General features: G+C 37.2%; 1 pseudogene across 1 annotated transcript in view; it reads left to right on the top strand.

Annotated features, from left to right (window-relative positions):
- LOC148847741 (pre-mRNA-processing protein 40A-like) overlaps positions 1–14721 on the top strand; it is a 36351-nt pseudogene that overhangs the window by 6100 nt on the left and 15530 nt on the right. The window contains exons 3-13 of the transcript XR_016101162.1: positions 1959–2047; positions 2230–2276; positions 2381–2442; positions 2590–2922; positions 3015–3212; positions 3414–3490; positions 3714–3783; positions 13066–13118; positions 13198–13249; positions 13350–13690; positions 13791–13863. The product of XR_016101162.1 is annotated as a pre-mRNA-processing protein 40A-like (transcript). The remainder of the gene's footprint in view (positions 1–1958; positions 2048–2229; positions 2277–2380; positions 2443–2589; positions 2923–3014; positions 3213–3413; positions 3491–3713; positions 3784–13065; positions 13119–13197; positions 13250–13349; positions 13691–13790; positions 13864–14721) is intronic.

Here is a 14721-nt window from a genome sequence, read left to right on the forward strand (position 1 = left end):
CTTTAAGGCAAAAAGCTTGAACACTTTCTCCCAGATACTGTAAGTAAAATTGCAGTGCAAAAACAAATGATTAGCGGATTCTTCCATACTGTTGCATAGAACACAGGCCACTGAGTCAATCTGCACTCTTCTCTTTAGTGGGTTGTCCTTGTGAAGAGCTTATTTAAGTATGCTGACAAAACAAAGGAAGCTAGTTTTGAGGGAATGCATTTGTACCATATTTTACTCAAAGGAAACTCCTGATCATCTTGCCAAGTCAAATTATTATAGAAGGATTTTACAGAAAATTGTCCAGATTTTTCCATCAGCCACAGTTTTACTGTCTTCTATGTTGGTATCAACTTGCAAACTATAAAGCTTCTGGAAGCTCCAAAAGGTTCAATCTCCTAGACATTTAAGGCTCTTCTGAGCAGGGGACACCAGACACATTCTCCATTTGAAATCTGTATATAACCAGCCACCTTTGCATCCTTGTCAACTCAAATAACTCCGGTAATTCATCCTTTAGGATATGATTTCCACACCAGAAGTCCTTCCAGAACCTAACCAAGGCCAACCTTTTATTGACAAGGGTGTATGTGGAAGACCCTTAATGGTTAGCCTCTACATGGATGCATGTGTTTTAATCTCTGTTGTTATTTACAAAGCACCTTTTTAGATTAGGTATTTGTGATAAGAAAGTTTCTTTTTGACTAATTGTACTATTTTTTTGTTTAAAATACTTTTACAAAAACCCTTCTTTGGTTTTGTATTAATTACTTCAGAATATAGCTTAATGCTCTTTTCCTTTCTTATTCTATGCTAGAGAGAGGAAAAAAAGAATTACCTTTCTCATTTTATTGATTTCTCAACTGAATCTAGAAAAGAAGGTAAAGATATAGGAAAGGAACCATAGAACTTGAAATAATGTACTGAAGTTTATTTTAGTATTTTTTTTTCAGTCTTTAATGGAGTATATGAAAGGGTTTCATGTACACATAAGGTTGGCACTGGCCTTCTATGTTATTTCTTTCCATTTTACTGTATTTACATAGTTAACTGAGGATATTTTCATTTACTAGGGTGGCAGATGTGGTTTATTTAAATTACAAGGGTAGACCAGAGTAGTTAATCTGGTCAATGGTCCAAAAAATCCAGATCCTAAGATATGATAAATAACTTCCAAGGAAAAAGAAAGACAACGTTTACTTGATTTGAGTATCCTATAATCAAGGAAAGTTAAAACAATTAAATTGATCTATTAAGTGAATTTAATTAGTTATGTAGAATTTAAGGCATGAAGTCGATGTTCTGATGGGTTGGTGCCATAAACTGGATGCATTAGATTTAGCGAATTAGATTCACTAGCCAAAAAAAGTATAATGATTCTGACAACATTGCTTGCTTTGCCTTGTTTTATCAAATTCTGTCTCTCTATTTAATTTGATCATGAAAGATTGAATCTCTTAAAGGATGAACAGCATGTAAAAAGAAAATTACGAAGGTACTATTAACTAACTAAACCTAATGCCTTTTAAAACTCTCCTGTCCACCCACACGTATATCCATGCTCTGATGCCACTTGAGACCTTCGAAGCTTTTTCAGATTTTATGCCCCAGGATTTCCAGCTTTCTGTTTCAGATCCTGCTTTTGGTCCAGTTCCTGCTTCTTGGTACTTGGGTTGCTATCTCATTAGGACTACGAAGTATTATTATGCTCTCAGAAGAATGCTGTTTTATTTTTATACTTCTTCATGGATCAGATTTGTTCTCACAAGGAGATTGTTTGCTCTCCATGGATCAGATTTACTCTCTGCCTTTTCCCTCCTCTCATGGATCAGATTTACTCTTTGCCTTTTCCCTCCTTTCATAGACTGTTATGATTCTTCAGTACTTCTATTATACTTTTTAGTTTTTTTTATTTATTCTTTCCTATTACAATTTTATGGTGATTATTTTGAAGATTACTGTTTTTTTAGGCAAATTTAGGGGAGAGGGACAAGGTGAAGGCTGGATTGGATCCCAGATCAGTGGGAACTACATCCACTGACTTTACTAGTTGTTCCAGGTTATTGTTTTCTCCTCATTTAAGCCATGATTTAAGTGTTTTTTATGTGGGTTTAAAAATGAGGTTTTTATGCTCTTTCTTTTATAAAACAGTTTTTAGGTCGTCTTACTCTGCTACATCTAAGTGGGACTCTGAGGGCTAATACTTTATATGGTGTCCTAATTTTTTTTGAATTGTTTCAGACGCTTGCCTTGCAATGGCCAGTAATCCTCAATCATCTGCGGCACAGGTAGCATTTATAATCTTTTTTCCATAGAAGCTCTTCTATTTGCTTAGATTTTTGCTGAACCCTTATAAATGATTTTCTGTTTTTTTCCCTTTATTGTGAGAAAGCCACTCCAATAGTTGGTTCAGCTGTTCTTCCTCAAAACTTTGGTCCTCCAATATCCATGCAAGTAAGTGGTGTCTTTTTATGAGTTCTCAAAATTTTCCCACCTTTTCTTTTATATTACTAACTTGTTCTCTTAAGCATTCTAATGCATGCTATTATTATTATTATTATTATTATTATTATTATTATTATTATTCAATCTTCATTGCAGTTTCGACCTGTGGTTCCAGTGCAGCAACCACAGCCATTTATTCCGGCTGCTTCTCAACAGTTTTATCCGATTGGCCAAGGAATTTCTGGATCAAATGCAGGAATTTCTTCTGCCCAAAATCAGCAACTCCAGTTTTTCCAACCAACTCAACAGCTACCTCCAAGGCCTGGCCAGCCAGGTCATGGCCCACCTTCATCACAAGCAATTCCAATTTCTTATTCTCAGTCAAACAGGCCTATTTTATCTGGATCTTCACAGCCTCAGCAAAATGCTCAAGCTATATCTGGTACTGGTATAGGTGGCATGGGCATACCTCTTTCATCATCATATACTGTAAGATTTAACAGTTTCTTTCATGTCGATGCTACACTTTTTGAGTGTTGGAGAAGTTTCAGTTTTATTTTCATGTAATGATGTTTTTGCAGTTTACACCACTGTCTTATGGCCAGCCACAGAATAACATAAATACCTTTACCCACTACCAGCCAGTGTCTCAAATGCATGCGCATGTGGTACCAGCTGCAGGACAACCTTGGTTGCCACCTGGAAGCCAAAGCACACCTCTTGTTACTCCTGTGCAACAGACTGTTCAACAACCTTCAGTTACAGCTCCTACTGTTCCAGTAAGTGTTATGTTTCATGTTCCATTTCTGGGTCATTCCTTAACTTACTAGTTGCTTATATATATGATTCATGCCCAAGGTTACCGATTTAAAGAATTTTTTTTTTTGTGGCATGTTTATCTCTTTTTTCTTTTTTGTTCTCATTCTCCTCTTTGCAATTTGCATTTCTTGTTTATGGGGTTTCTTTTATTGGCATTTCAGGCAACAGCTGTTCAGCCTAGCTCTACTCAACAGTCCTCGTCAGACTGGCAGGAACATACTTCACCTGATGGCAGAAAGTATAGTTTGAGTCCATTTGTTATGCATGTTTTGATATTTTTGATAATAGATTGAATGTGAATTTATTTTATATTGATCAAGAAAATCTGAAACTATCTCGTGGACATATTATTTCCATTGTTTTGGTGAATTTCTGGTCAATAGTTTGTTTATTGTCTTATCTAGTCCATTTTTTTATAGCTTTTGAACTACCTTTGAATGATACTTCTCTACAATTTTCAGATATTATTACAACAAGAAGACACGGCAATCTAGTTGGGAGAAGCCCTTAGAATTAATGACCCCTATTGAGGTGAGTTATGTTAAGTAATATTTTTTGTTACATAATTGAAAAGCTTCATCTCCTATGGTTTGTCAATCAGTCTATTGATTGCTTTGCAAGTTGAATACATATCTCTCCTTTGTGGTTGTTGGCAATTGTAGCTGTGCTTAAATTGTTCAAAATTGTTTTATGTGGATTCTCTGTTTCTTTGCATGTTCTTCCACTGGTTTGTAGATGTCATGGCAACTCAGGAGAAAAAAATGACTGCTCTATTTGCTCACATTTGAAGGTGGGGTTGCACTTTCTCAAGGCAGGCAGTTATTGCTATTTACTTTTTTATTTCATAATGTAGGGACATTTTTCCTATAAATTTGGTGGTTGGATAGGATGTGTCATGGAAAGGGATTAGTGGTGCTGTTTTGTTCATGAGTTTTAGACTTTTTAGGTGAGATGCTTTTTCTATTTTTTCTTCTTGTGATGAGAGAGTTGATGGTAAGTTCTCCTGATGGACATAATGTTTTGATGATAGATGTATAGCTATGTACTCATATTCCCTACTTTATGCTTTTATTTATGTTTGCTTTTAGATATTTGAGTAGTTAATTTGAGGTTTAATGACCACTCGATTATCACATAATTATTGCAAGCATTTATGTTCTACTCTGAAGATGCATCCAAGTGCTTACTGGAATTTCCTCGCATGCTGAAGTTAATTACATGCTTTATCATGCCTTGAAGATGTATTCTTTCTTTCCTTTTACTACTTGATTATTAAATCTATCTCCAACTGCTAAGAGTATTTTTAACCAGTTTCTGTTTTTTACCTTTAGTTTGTTAGATTTTAATGATGTATTACTGATCAAGAAAATTTAATGATGTTGCTTTTTTTTTTAATGTTGTTTACCTTCACATGCTTTCATGTCACTTACTTGACTTCTATAGCATTTTAAGGTTGGTCACAGGTACATTTGCTACTCAATTGAAAGGTATGGGATGCTATGGATCTTTGCTGATTTTCATATCTACTGTTATCATATCTATGCAATTAGTTGATATAATTCGTTCTTCATGGGCTTCATGGTGTTTTATTTTCTGAAATCAAGGAATCTTACGAGATATGTTTAGAACTGTTGAATTAATGTACCTGATTACTGAGCATCTTGTTCAACCACTTAGTTTGCTTGTGTAATTTGCTAATTCGTTTCTCATAATGCTGTAAAGGTAACAATTTCTGATTTTCTTAGTTATAGATTATTTTTCTTTTATCTTATCTCATGTTTCATGTTTTTGTTTTGCTATAAACAAGATTGGTTGTATTCCTTTACATCTTTTGTTGCAAGGATGCATGTTGAAGGTGGTAAAATGTGGATTCTCATGGTTTTGGTATGTCTCTACTTATATCTGGGAAATTGATATCCTATGGCATTGATGAAAAGAAATGGATGTCTGATGGATTAGTAAGGGTTTGTACTGGCTTATTGTCCTTTAGTTACAACTTGGTGTCAGGTGAACCTGAAATCTGACTGACCCAACCTGTTTTCAGGGTGGGTTGGTTGCTGGTTTTATAGATTTCAACCCAACCTGCTTTTGGTTGGGCTGGATTAGGGTTGAAGCATTGGGCAACCTGAACCTGACTCATATATGCATTACTTTTTATTATATATACATATTACATACATCTGTCCCTTACCAGACCCCGCATTGGTGGGAGCCTTGTGCACTGGGCTGCTGTCTCTCTCTCTCTCTCTCTCTCTCTCTCTCTTTATTACATACATATGTACATGTATGCATGCATACATACACATATACACTTGTATAGCTCTAGCAGAAAGATTGAAGTCAGTGCTGAATTTTGTGATTGCAAAAAATCAATTTGCATTCATGCTGGGAAGGCAGATGCTAGACAGTGTCCTGGTGGCAGATGAATTGATAGACTCAAGGAGAAGGGAAGGTAAATCAGGGTTGATTTGTAAACTGGATCTGGAAAAAGCCTATGACCATGCCAATTGGAAATGTTTGGATTTAGTTTTGGAAAAGATGAATTTTGGTAAGAAATGGAGGAACTGGATCAAAGTTTGTGTTTCTTCCCCCAAATTTGCGGTGCTAGTTAATGGTGAATCGGCTGACTTCTTTAAAAGCTCTAGAGGCCTCAGACAAGGGGACCCACTTTCCCCTCTGCTGTTCATATGTATAATGGAGATGTTGTCCCTTTTTGTTCACCGAGTTAGTGAAGAAGGCTTGTGGAAGGGGTTTGAATCAGTACCAGGAGGGGAAAAGGTGTAGTTACTCCAGTTTGCAGACGACACAATGTGTTTTATTGATGCAGATCTAGATCAACTGGAGATCATGCTTGGGGTGTTAAGTTGGTTTGAAGTGGTAACAGGTTTGAAGGTTAACTGGGCCAAGAGTAGAGTAATCCCAGTGGGGAAGGTTGAGACTCTTGAAGTGCTAGCAGAAGCCCTTGCTTGTCCGATTGGGTATCTTCCAACAATGTATTTAGGGCTTCCCTTGGGGGCTAAGTGCTCTTCCTTTCTAATTTGAGATCCGATGGTGAAAAGATTGGAAAGGAAATTGGCTTCCTGGAAAGCTAAATATCTCTCTTTGGGGGTAGAATTACTCTTCTGAAGAGTTCTCTGTCTAACCTCCCTTCCTACTTCCTCTCTCTCTTCTAATTCCTATCAAAGTGGCGAACAAATTAGAAAGGCTCCAAAGGGATTTCCTATGGAAGGGTTGGGAGGAGGAAAAGAAAATACACTTAGTCAGTTGGAAACAGGTGTGTTCTCCAAAAGAAAGAGGTGGCTTAGGGGTGAGAAGTCTGAAAACTTTTAACAGAGCTTTAATGGGTAAATGGATCTGGAGATTTTCTAGAGAAAGAAATAGTTGGTGGAGGTCTTTAATTGCAGCCAAGTATGAAACAGATGGAGAGGATTGGATAACTACCTTGAACTTTCCATCATTGGGTTGCTCTCTGTAGAAGAACATTATGGAAATCTATCCTCTGGTCCAAAGTGGTTTGTCCCCTAAGTTGGGTTCAGGACTTCGCTTGAAGTTTTGGAAAGATAAATGGTGTAACAATAGGTCCTTTGAAGAGCTGTTCCCTCACCTGTTCCAACTGGCAGAGAATCAAGATGTGATGGTGGTGGGTTGTTGTGAGCTGATCGGGAATAGTCTTGCCTGGAACCCTACGTTCAGAAGACCTTTCTAAGATTGGGAAGTGGACCAAGTGGTGAACCTGTTGGACTTGCTCTCAAGTCAAATTTTGAACCCCTTGGAAGAAGACTCATGGACCTGGAAGTGGAATGCAGATGGGATTTGCACAGTAAGTTCTTTTGCCAGAAGATTAGCTAGTGGAGGAATGGAAAATTTTCCTCCTGCTAGAATCTGGATTCAGAATTGGGCAAAAAGAGGAATTCTGATTCCTCTGCATTCCACTTCAAAACAGAATTTGGCAAAAAGAGGAATTCTGATTCAAAACAGGTTATGTGAGCTGTGTGGGCAAGCAGAGGAGGACAACAATCATCTCTTCATCCATTGCCCTTTCGCGGCTGGAATTTGGAATCATTTTCTCTCTTCGGAAGGTATCTCCTGGGTCATGCTAAAAAAGGTACCAGAGCTGCTAAGGAGTTGGGATATGTTAGGTCTTTCAAAGATGGCTAGAAGTGTGTGGTGGGCTATCCCTGCACCTGTAATCAGTTCCATATGGGCGGAGAGAAACAGAAGAATCTTTCAGAATAAGGAAAAGGAGGTGGACTGTCTTGTGTCTTGTGCAGTGGGAAAACTAGTGTCTGGGACTGCAGGTGTGAAAGGCTTTCATCCTAGGGTCTTGGGGCCTCAGTTAAGATCTAATAGTATATTTGAGTTGTAATGTAAGCTGAGAGGCTGTTCTCAGCCTTTGCTCCCTTCAGGGAGCTTCTATGTATGGTTCTGATTTCAATCAATAAATTTACCTTACCTTTTCCAAAAAAATGCTTGAATTAGGCTCTCTGAAAATTGCTTTTAAGGTTTGGGGCTGAAAGGGATGTATTATGGAGAAAAAAAGTTATTGCTTGTAAATATGAGGTGATGAGATTTGGTTCAGGTACAAGAGAGATGTCCTCTTTGTATGGGGTTTGTGCGGAACAGGTACTGTGTGTTTTCAGCTAGCTTTCTGAAATTCAACTAAGTTCAAAGTTGGGAAGGGTCCTAGAATATGGTTTTGTGAGGACGAATGGAGCAGTGTTGGAAGATCTTGTGAGCTATGCCCTAGGCTGAACAGGTTGAGTGAGTAAGAAAAGTATTACAATAAATTACTGTTTTCAAAAGATTGAGTTGAATGAATGCTTAGTTCTACTGGAGAAGCTTGAAAAAGAGATAACCTCCTAGGTAGAGCAGATGCAAGGTGGTGGAAGGAGTGCAGAAACAGCCAATTTTTGGTGAAATCCTTTTACAATGTACTTATCTTGAACCAGGTAGATATATATAAATTGGCATTGAGGGTAATCTGATTCAACCTAGAGTGGAACCCTTTGTGTGATTGGTTGCCATGGACTGTTCTTACAGCAAATAACTGAACAATAGATGATTCCACTTTCCTAGTAAATGCTGTTTATGTAACAATAATGAAGAAGATGATAGTATCATAGTAATCTGTTAATTATTTGTGTCTTTACCAAATTTATTTGTTTTTTTTTTTTTTTTTGTCTTTTAAGACGTGGCTGCCACTTGGCAGGCTAGTCAATTTTTGCATCTTGACCTACAATCCAGGAAAGTAAGAAGGCAGTAATCTCTTGGACCTGCATTCTGTTTGCTGTAGTTTGGTGCATCTAGAAGTAGATAAATAGAAGAGTTTTTTATGGTATTCAGAAGTGTAGAGAAAGATTGTATACATCAATTGGAAATATGATATTGGTTGGATTCTTGTGCATCAAGAATTCAAAGATGTCCAGTGGGAAACTTTTTGGTCATCCTTTTGGACCACTTTAGAACTGCATCGGGAAACCTCATAGTTGATTGCATTAATTGTTTCTGAAATGTTTTGTAGTAAGTTTCTTATTGGATTGTGGTGCCATCTGATCACCATATCCAGAATTCCAGATCTTGTATTTCTTATATCTTAATAAAAATGTTCTTTTACTTTTTCTTTGAAAGCAAGAGATTTCTTTTACTTTAAAAATATGCACCTATTAATATCTTCAAGTACTATTGGATGTTTATGGCCAGCTCTACATAGTTGAGTTGAAGTACTATTCAATGTTTATATGATTTTAGTTTTAATGTGACCTAAAAAGTCATTTCATGAAGAAAAAGCAATACTGGATTTTTTGTCATGCATTTATCAGGCTAAAACTGTATGCTGAGATGGATGAGTGGAAAAACTAGAAAGGATAGGGTCAAAACTGAAGTCATTTGAAGGAACCTACAACTAGCTCCAATAGGTGATAAAATGAGAGAAGTAGACAAAGATGGTTTGGTCATGTGCATAGAAGACCGCCCACAGCATCTGTAAGAAGTGATCTATTACAATAAGTTGACGGAGCTAGAAAAGCTAGGGGCAGACCAAATGTACATGGGTCAAAGTAGTAAGAGATGATTTAGATGTTCATAATTTAACAACTGATATGCTGTTAAACAGAATGGAATGAGGGTTAGATGATACCTGATTATGAAAATTGTGCTGCTTGGGTTAGGGTTACATATTTGATGGTTGGGTTGGGTTCATTGGATTGAGAATTAGGTTGGATTGGGCTAGGGTTGAGGACCTCTGCCTTGGATTGATCTCAACCCAACTTAACCAGGCCCAAGTTGCAACCTTAGCTGTGCCATCAATCTAACCCAACGAGTTAAAACCAACAGGATGGAGGCAGCAAATGAGTTAAGTGTGGGTAATACTGTTTACTATCTGAATTGTTATGCTGAAAAGTTTCCTTTCAGTTATTTCTATTAATGGTGCTCTAAGCTCACTATTAATCCATATTCACTGTGAATATTGGATGGGCATATTAGGATTTTTTTTTCCATATTAGGAAATCGGGGAAAAGGGCAGTCCATGAGGTGCATGTAGATCTCTGAGATCAATGGACTCCATATTCTCTGCTGCTGATCCTCCTGCTTGGTTATCAGGGGTCCTTGCCTTTGATGTTTGCTAGGAGTTGCTTGATCTAACAGGGTAGATGCTTGTTGATTTGCACATTAACCTTAAAATTTCCACAATAATATGCGGAACCAATATAAGGCAGTATGTTCAGCTTAGAATTGTATGCTCATCAGGTTTTGGATTTTGGAAATGATTTGTTTTCCACTCTTCTGTAGAGAAAAATTTGTATACTTAATCCAGTTGCTATAGCGTAGCATGAGACTGAGTCTTTTGGTAATTTTAATACAGATTGGTAGATGGTAACATCTGTTAGTACTCTTTTTCCTTGTAAGCTTTTCTCTTTTATCACATTTGAGGTTTCTATTAGTAAATTGGATTGACATTATTTTGTGCTAAACCTATGTCCTTGTTTTCCTGCTTGGTGCTGTAAGTGTGAAAGAAATATGGTGAACCTTTTGTTTGAAATAGCAGTCCACTAGGGGTTTCGTCTTACTTAAAAATAGCATTTCCTACAGCTGGTTGTTTGGTGAATTAGGCTTTGTTTGACCATTTAATGGTGGATCTAATGGTCCTCCTGATCTTATTTGGAAATACATTTTGTGTCATCCTGATCACTGGTTATTCAGTACTAACATACAATATTATTTTCCTCTCTGGAATTCAAAATACTTGATACTAAAACCTGTATTTCTCATTTGTCATTCAATGATGCCATCTCTACATGTTATCTGTTATGTTTGGCTCAAACTTTAAACATGTCTGGTAGGGGTGTTGGAATACCAAATGTTTTATCATACTACGCTTTATGCAATTTTAGAAAGTTCTTCCAATCTTTTGAAGCTTTGTTATTTGGTTTATCAATTTGTTTCTCGTTGAAGATTGTTTTCTCCCCTATCATTCGATCAGTTTGTTGATATTCATACCTCAAAATTGTTATATGTTCATACTTCATGCCTTTATTGTGCTTTCAAGTGTGTAAGTTGCTATTGGGTGAATGTCTTTACTGAAGTGTCGTTGCAGGTGAGGGTAGGGAACAACCTATGTCTGTTTCATTCATGCTTAAGGTTTTATGTAATTACCAAGCTAGTATCTTCAATATGTCCCTGCCTTGCTGAACATTTTCTTTATGCTCTAACCCCCCTCAAAATTTAACGTCTTAATAATTTGTGCTAACTTGTTTTTTAGCTCATTATATCTTCTCATTAGGAGTCTTGAAGGAACAATATTCATAAACTTAATGCTAAGCATAATTTGATAAGGAGTATTTATTTGTACTGGTTGAGGAACAGTAAAAGGCAATGTCATGTTTTATGTGATCACAACATCAAAGGTGTCTTTCGACTGTACTCTGTGTTACCTATTGGCCGTTGGACTTCTTGTTATTGGCAAGTTTTACTGAGCGGATAGATCTGTACTTGTGTGTGGTGTTAGGGCATATCCTCATTTATGCCATGGGATATACTGCAATTAAATGTGGATCAAATACACAAGCATGGGATAAACTGGATAATGTGCATAATTTCCTATATTTGATATGGAGAGTAGTATGCACAAATCCTACACAAAAATGTGGAACACAAAAAGTTATAACAAAAATTGTTCTGTATGAGTTGTGCTGGTTCCTATCCCTCCTTTTTTGGTGGGAGATTTGCCTTGTCTTTTGACTTTGAGGGGAGGAAGACATGTTTATGGATAAAATTGTCTGAGTTTTGGTTCTTTAAATTATTAATAATTTTATTTTGGTAGTTTATCTAGGTTGCTCTCCATCACTGCTTTAAATTATACAAGGCAATGTTCTGGTTAAATGACCCAAAGGGTTAGTTTGGGGACACCGCTGATGGATGCCTTAATTCTCCAGCACATCTTTACTAGATGGATGAAACTGTTAATTTTGTTTAGAAGACACGAGGCATGTGGTCTTTCAGGAAAGACCCGTATTATTACATATGCAAATATGCAATAGGGGGATGAGATTAGGTAGCTTGTCATAATTAATTTGTAACAAGATAGAAACATATTAGGGCATTTAGTTGCCATTTGGTAATGTTCCCAGGAGCAAAGAATATTTACTTTTCTGTTCCTGGAACACCAGAAATGCTCTATTTTGTGTTACCAAATTACACCTTTGTTGCTAATGGGTGTTGAATGCGTCAACTTTTAGTATAAATTCCATATTGAATATTGTGTCCATTCGTGTTCTTATTGTATCAACTATCAAGATAACATAGATCATCTCGTGCACTTTCCTTTCTTTGATATATGATAAGTACCTGCTATTTCTTTTTCCTATGAATAAACAATAAAGGCTAGGACTGTATCCAGTCCACCCCTCCCAAGACCCTAGATCATTGGGACCAATACTGGGTAATGGCCTTTTTTCTCCTTTATGTTGTATTCCACACCAAGTATACCATTGTGCCTATAAACTGAATCAATCAACTGGTTAGGCTGTGTACTGGTATTTTGTTGAGATAAAGATCAGTTTAGTTTTGTCCCCTTTTTCTACAGTGATGGGAATTCTCACTGTCACTCTGTTGCTTTAAGCTCTCTTGGGGTTCATCTGGCCTGGACATTAAGCATACCCCTGAAATCTCTTTTTTCATTAAGGCAGTGCACTGACATCCATTAACCACTGCCCATGTTATCACTTGATATTGAGTAGCTCTCAATCACTAAGGAAGAGATTTGGGGTTGTCTAGCTATATGAACTTCCATTAGTTGAATCCTAACTTCTGCTTCTTTTGAATTAGCATCCCCTATCGGCCTACTGAGCACCAAATGTTGATGGCATCTGCTTTATAAAATACCCCACCAATTCCAGATGGACTGGGTTTCCCTCCAGAGTTGCTATCAAGTTGCAGCTTGGCCCCAACAACAGTTAGGGGAGGCCATATGACTCTAGATGAGCGGTGCACATGGGAGGAAGATAATAGGATTTCAGATAGACTTTTTCTATGTTTGCCTATGGAAATGTCTCTGAAATCCTTAATGGCCAGCATCCAAGAATTAATGGTGGATTCTTCGGTGGTGCTGCTTGCTCCATTTAGTTGAATCTGTTGGCCTAATGGTGTTAAGTTCCTAATTGTACTGTCTGGCAGGCTGGTGTTTAGTTTGATTATTATGAATTGGATCCTAACATGTCTATTGATTTAATGTCCTTTCCCTAGAAATTTCTTTCTATGGAATTTGTTGTATTGGTTCAACTTCATTTCAACTCATTTAGTTTGTTACTGTAACAGAGGGCAGATGCATCAACTGTCTGGAAGGAATTTACAACTCCAGAAGGGAGGAAGTAAGTGATAACTTTTGATTTTCTGAGTTCTTAATTTTCACTCATCGAAATATTAATGTGAACATTGAGGTTGTTGCAGGTATAGCAAGGTTACCAAGCAATCCAAATGGACGATGCCTGAGGAATTGAAGGTGTCTTAATACAACTCATTGAGAAATTCTCTTTCTTTTTATTTCAAATTTTAATATTTTTATTGTATTTTCTAACCTTGCCACACATGCTATTATTCAGTTGTCTCGTGAACAGGCAGAAAAAGCAGCTAGTCAGAGTATTCAGCCTGAGACTACCATGGCCTCTCACACCTCAGTTTCTGTCACTGTCTCTTCAGTTGAGCCACAATCTGTTTCGGCTAATTCTGTTAGCTCTACCCAATCTGCTCTTATACTCAGTTTGACATCAAGCCCTGTTCCAGTGACACCTGTTGTAGCTGCTGTTAATCCACTCTCTATGGTAGCTTCTGGGTCACAAACTGTTCCTGCTGTACTTGGTGCTGTAACAACAAGTGCAGCAGGTGTTCATTCTACTGCAGCAGCGGTTGATGCTACATTGGTCAACACAACTACTACAACAACGTATGCATATTTAGCAGCTCTTAAGACATTGTTGAGTTGCTTATGGTTGGATCATGTTGGTAATTTTTTTAGTGCTTCTCTTTGCCTGTCCAATTTGCAGGACTAATATTGAGATTGTACCTCATCAAGATGTCACAACTTCTGTAGATGGAGTGTCTGCTCAGGATTTGGAGGTATTGCTAATTTGGACAATTGAATTTATCTAACTGTGATGCAAATATGAATTATGCTCTGATATGTGTTATTTTCAAATATCTGCGGTTTGGTTTTTAGTATTGTAACAAATGGGATCAATATCAACAAGAATGGCTCATTATCAACATTTCAAACCTTCTTGGGATAAATATAGCCTTTCTCTGTTTCAGCTCTTCCACCAATCTATCTTGTTATACTCTTTCCTGCTACATGCATCTTATGTATGTGATGATTCTTGATTGGTCCACATTGTGCATTTTTGGTAGGGAAGTTTGGGTAGGCAGTGGCTATTCAGATTTATTTATGAAATGTAACACAATTACAATTGACAAGTGGCGTTATCAACATCTTCTAGCATCCTCCAGAACAAATGAAATAGATGCCTATGAATCTTGTTGGCAGAATCTCATTGTTTTCACTCTTATAAAAGGAGACCACTTTATTGGCTTTATTGTCATAGAAAGACTTAATGCAACAGTGTGGGTCCTTTGAATTATAAATGTCTTGAGGGAGGTAATATGATTGGTAATGGAGTTAATAACAGTTTGTAACTGGATCGTGAGATCAGCCAACTTTATGGTTGGTGCTTTGGCAAGAAAGGGGGTTATCAAGAGTCAAATGTTTTGGAGGGTTGTCTGCGAGGTGGGAATATACAATATGCACACGGAGGGTTAAAAATAGGGAGTATAGCAGGGATTATTCCAAATACAAGGTGATTGGGATGAAGTCAGGTTGCCCACCCTCACTTTTAGTGTTTGCAATACTGATTATGCTAGATTTGATTTTGTCACCTGTTGGTGCCACTTTCTGTTGTGCAGCTATGCTTCTTTTTTTAC

Source organism: Nelumbo lutea, chromosome 6, assembly GCF_056320005.1.
Source record: "Nelumbo lutea isolate HS-2025 chromosome 6, American lotus-T2T, whole genome shotgun sequence".
NCBI classification, from domain to species: Eukaryota; Viridiplantae; Streptophyta; class Magnoliopsida; order Proteales; family Nelumbonaceae; genus Nelumbo; species Nelumbo lutea.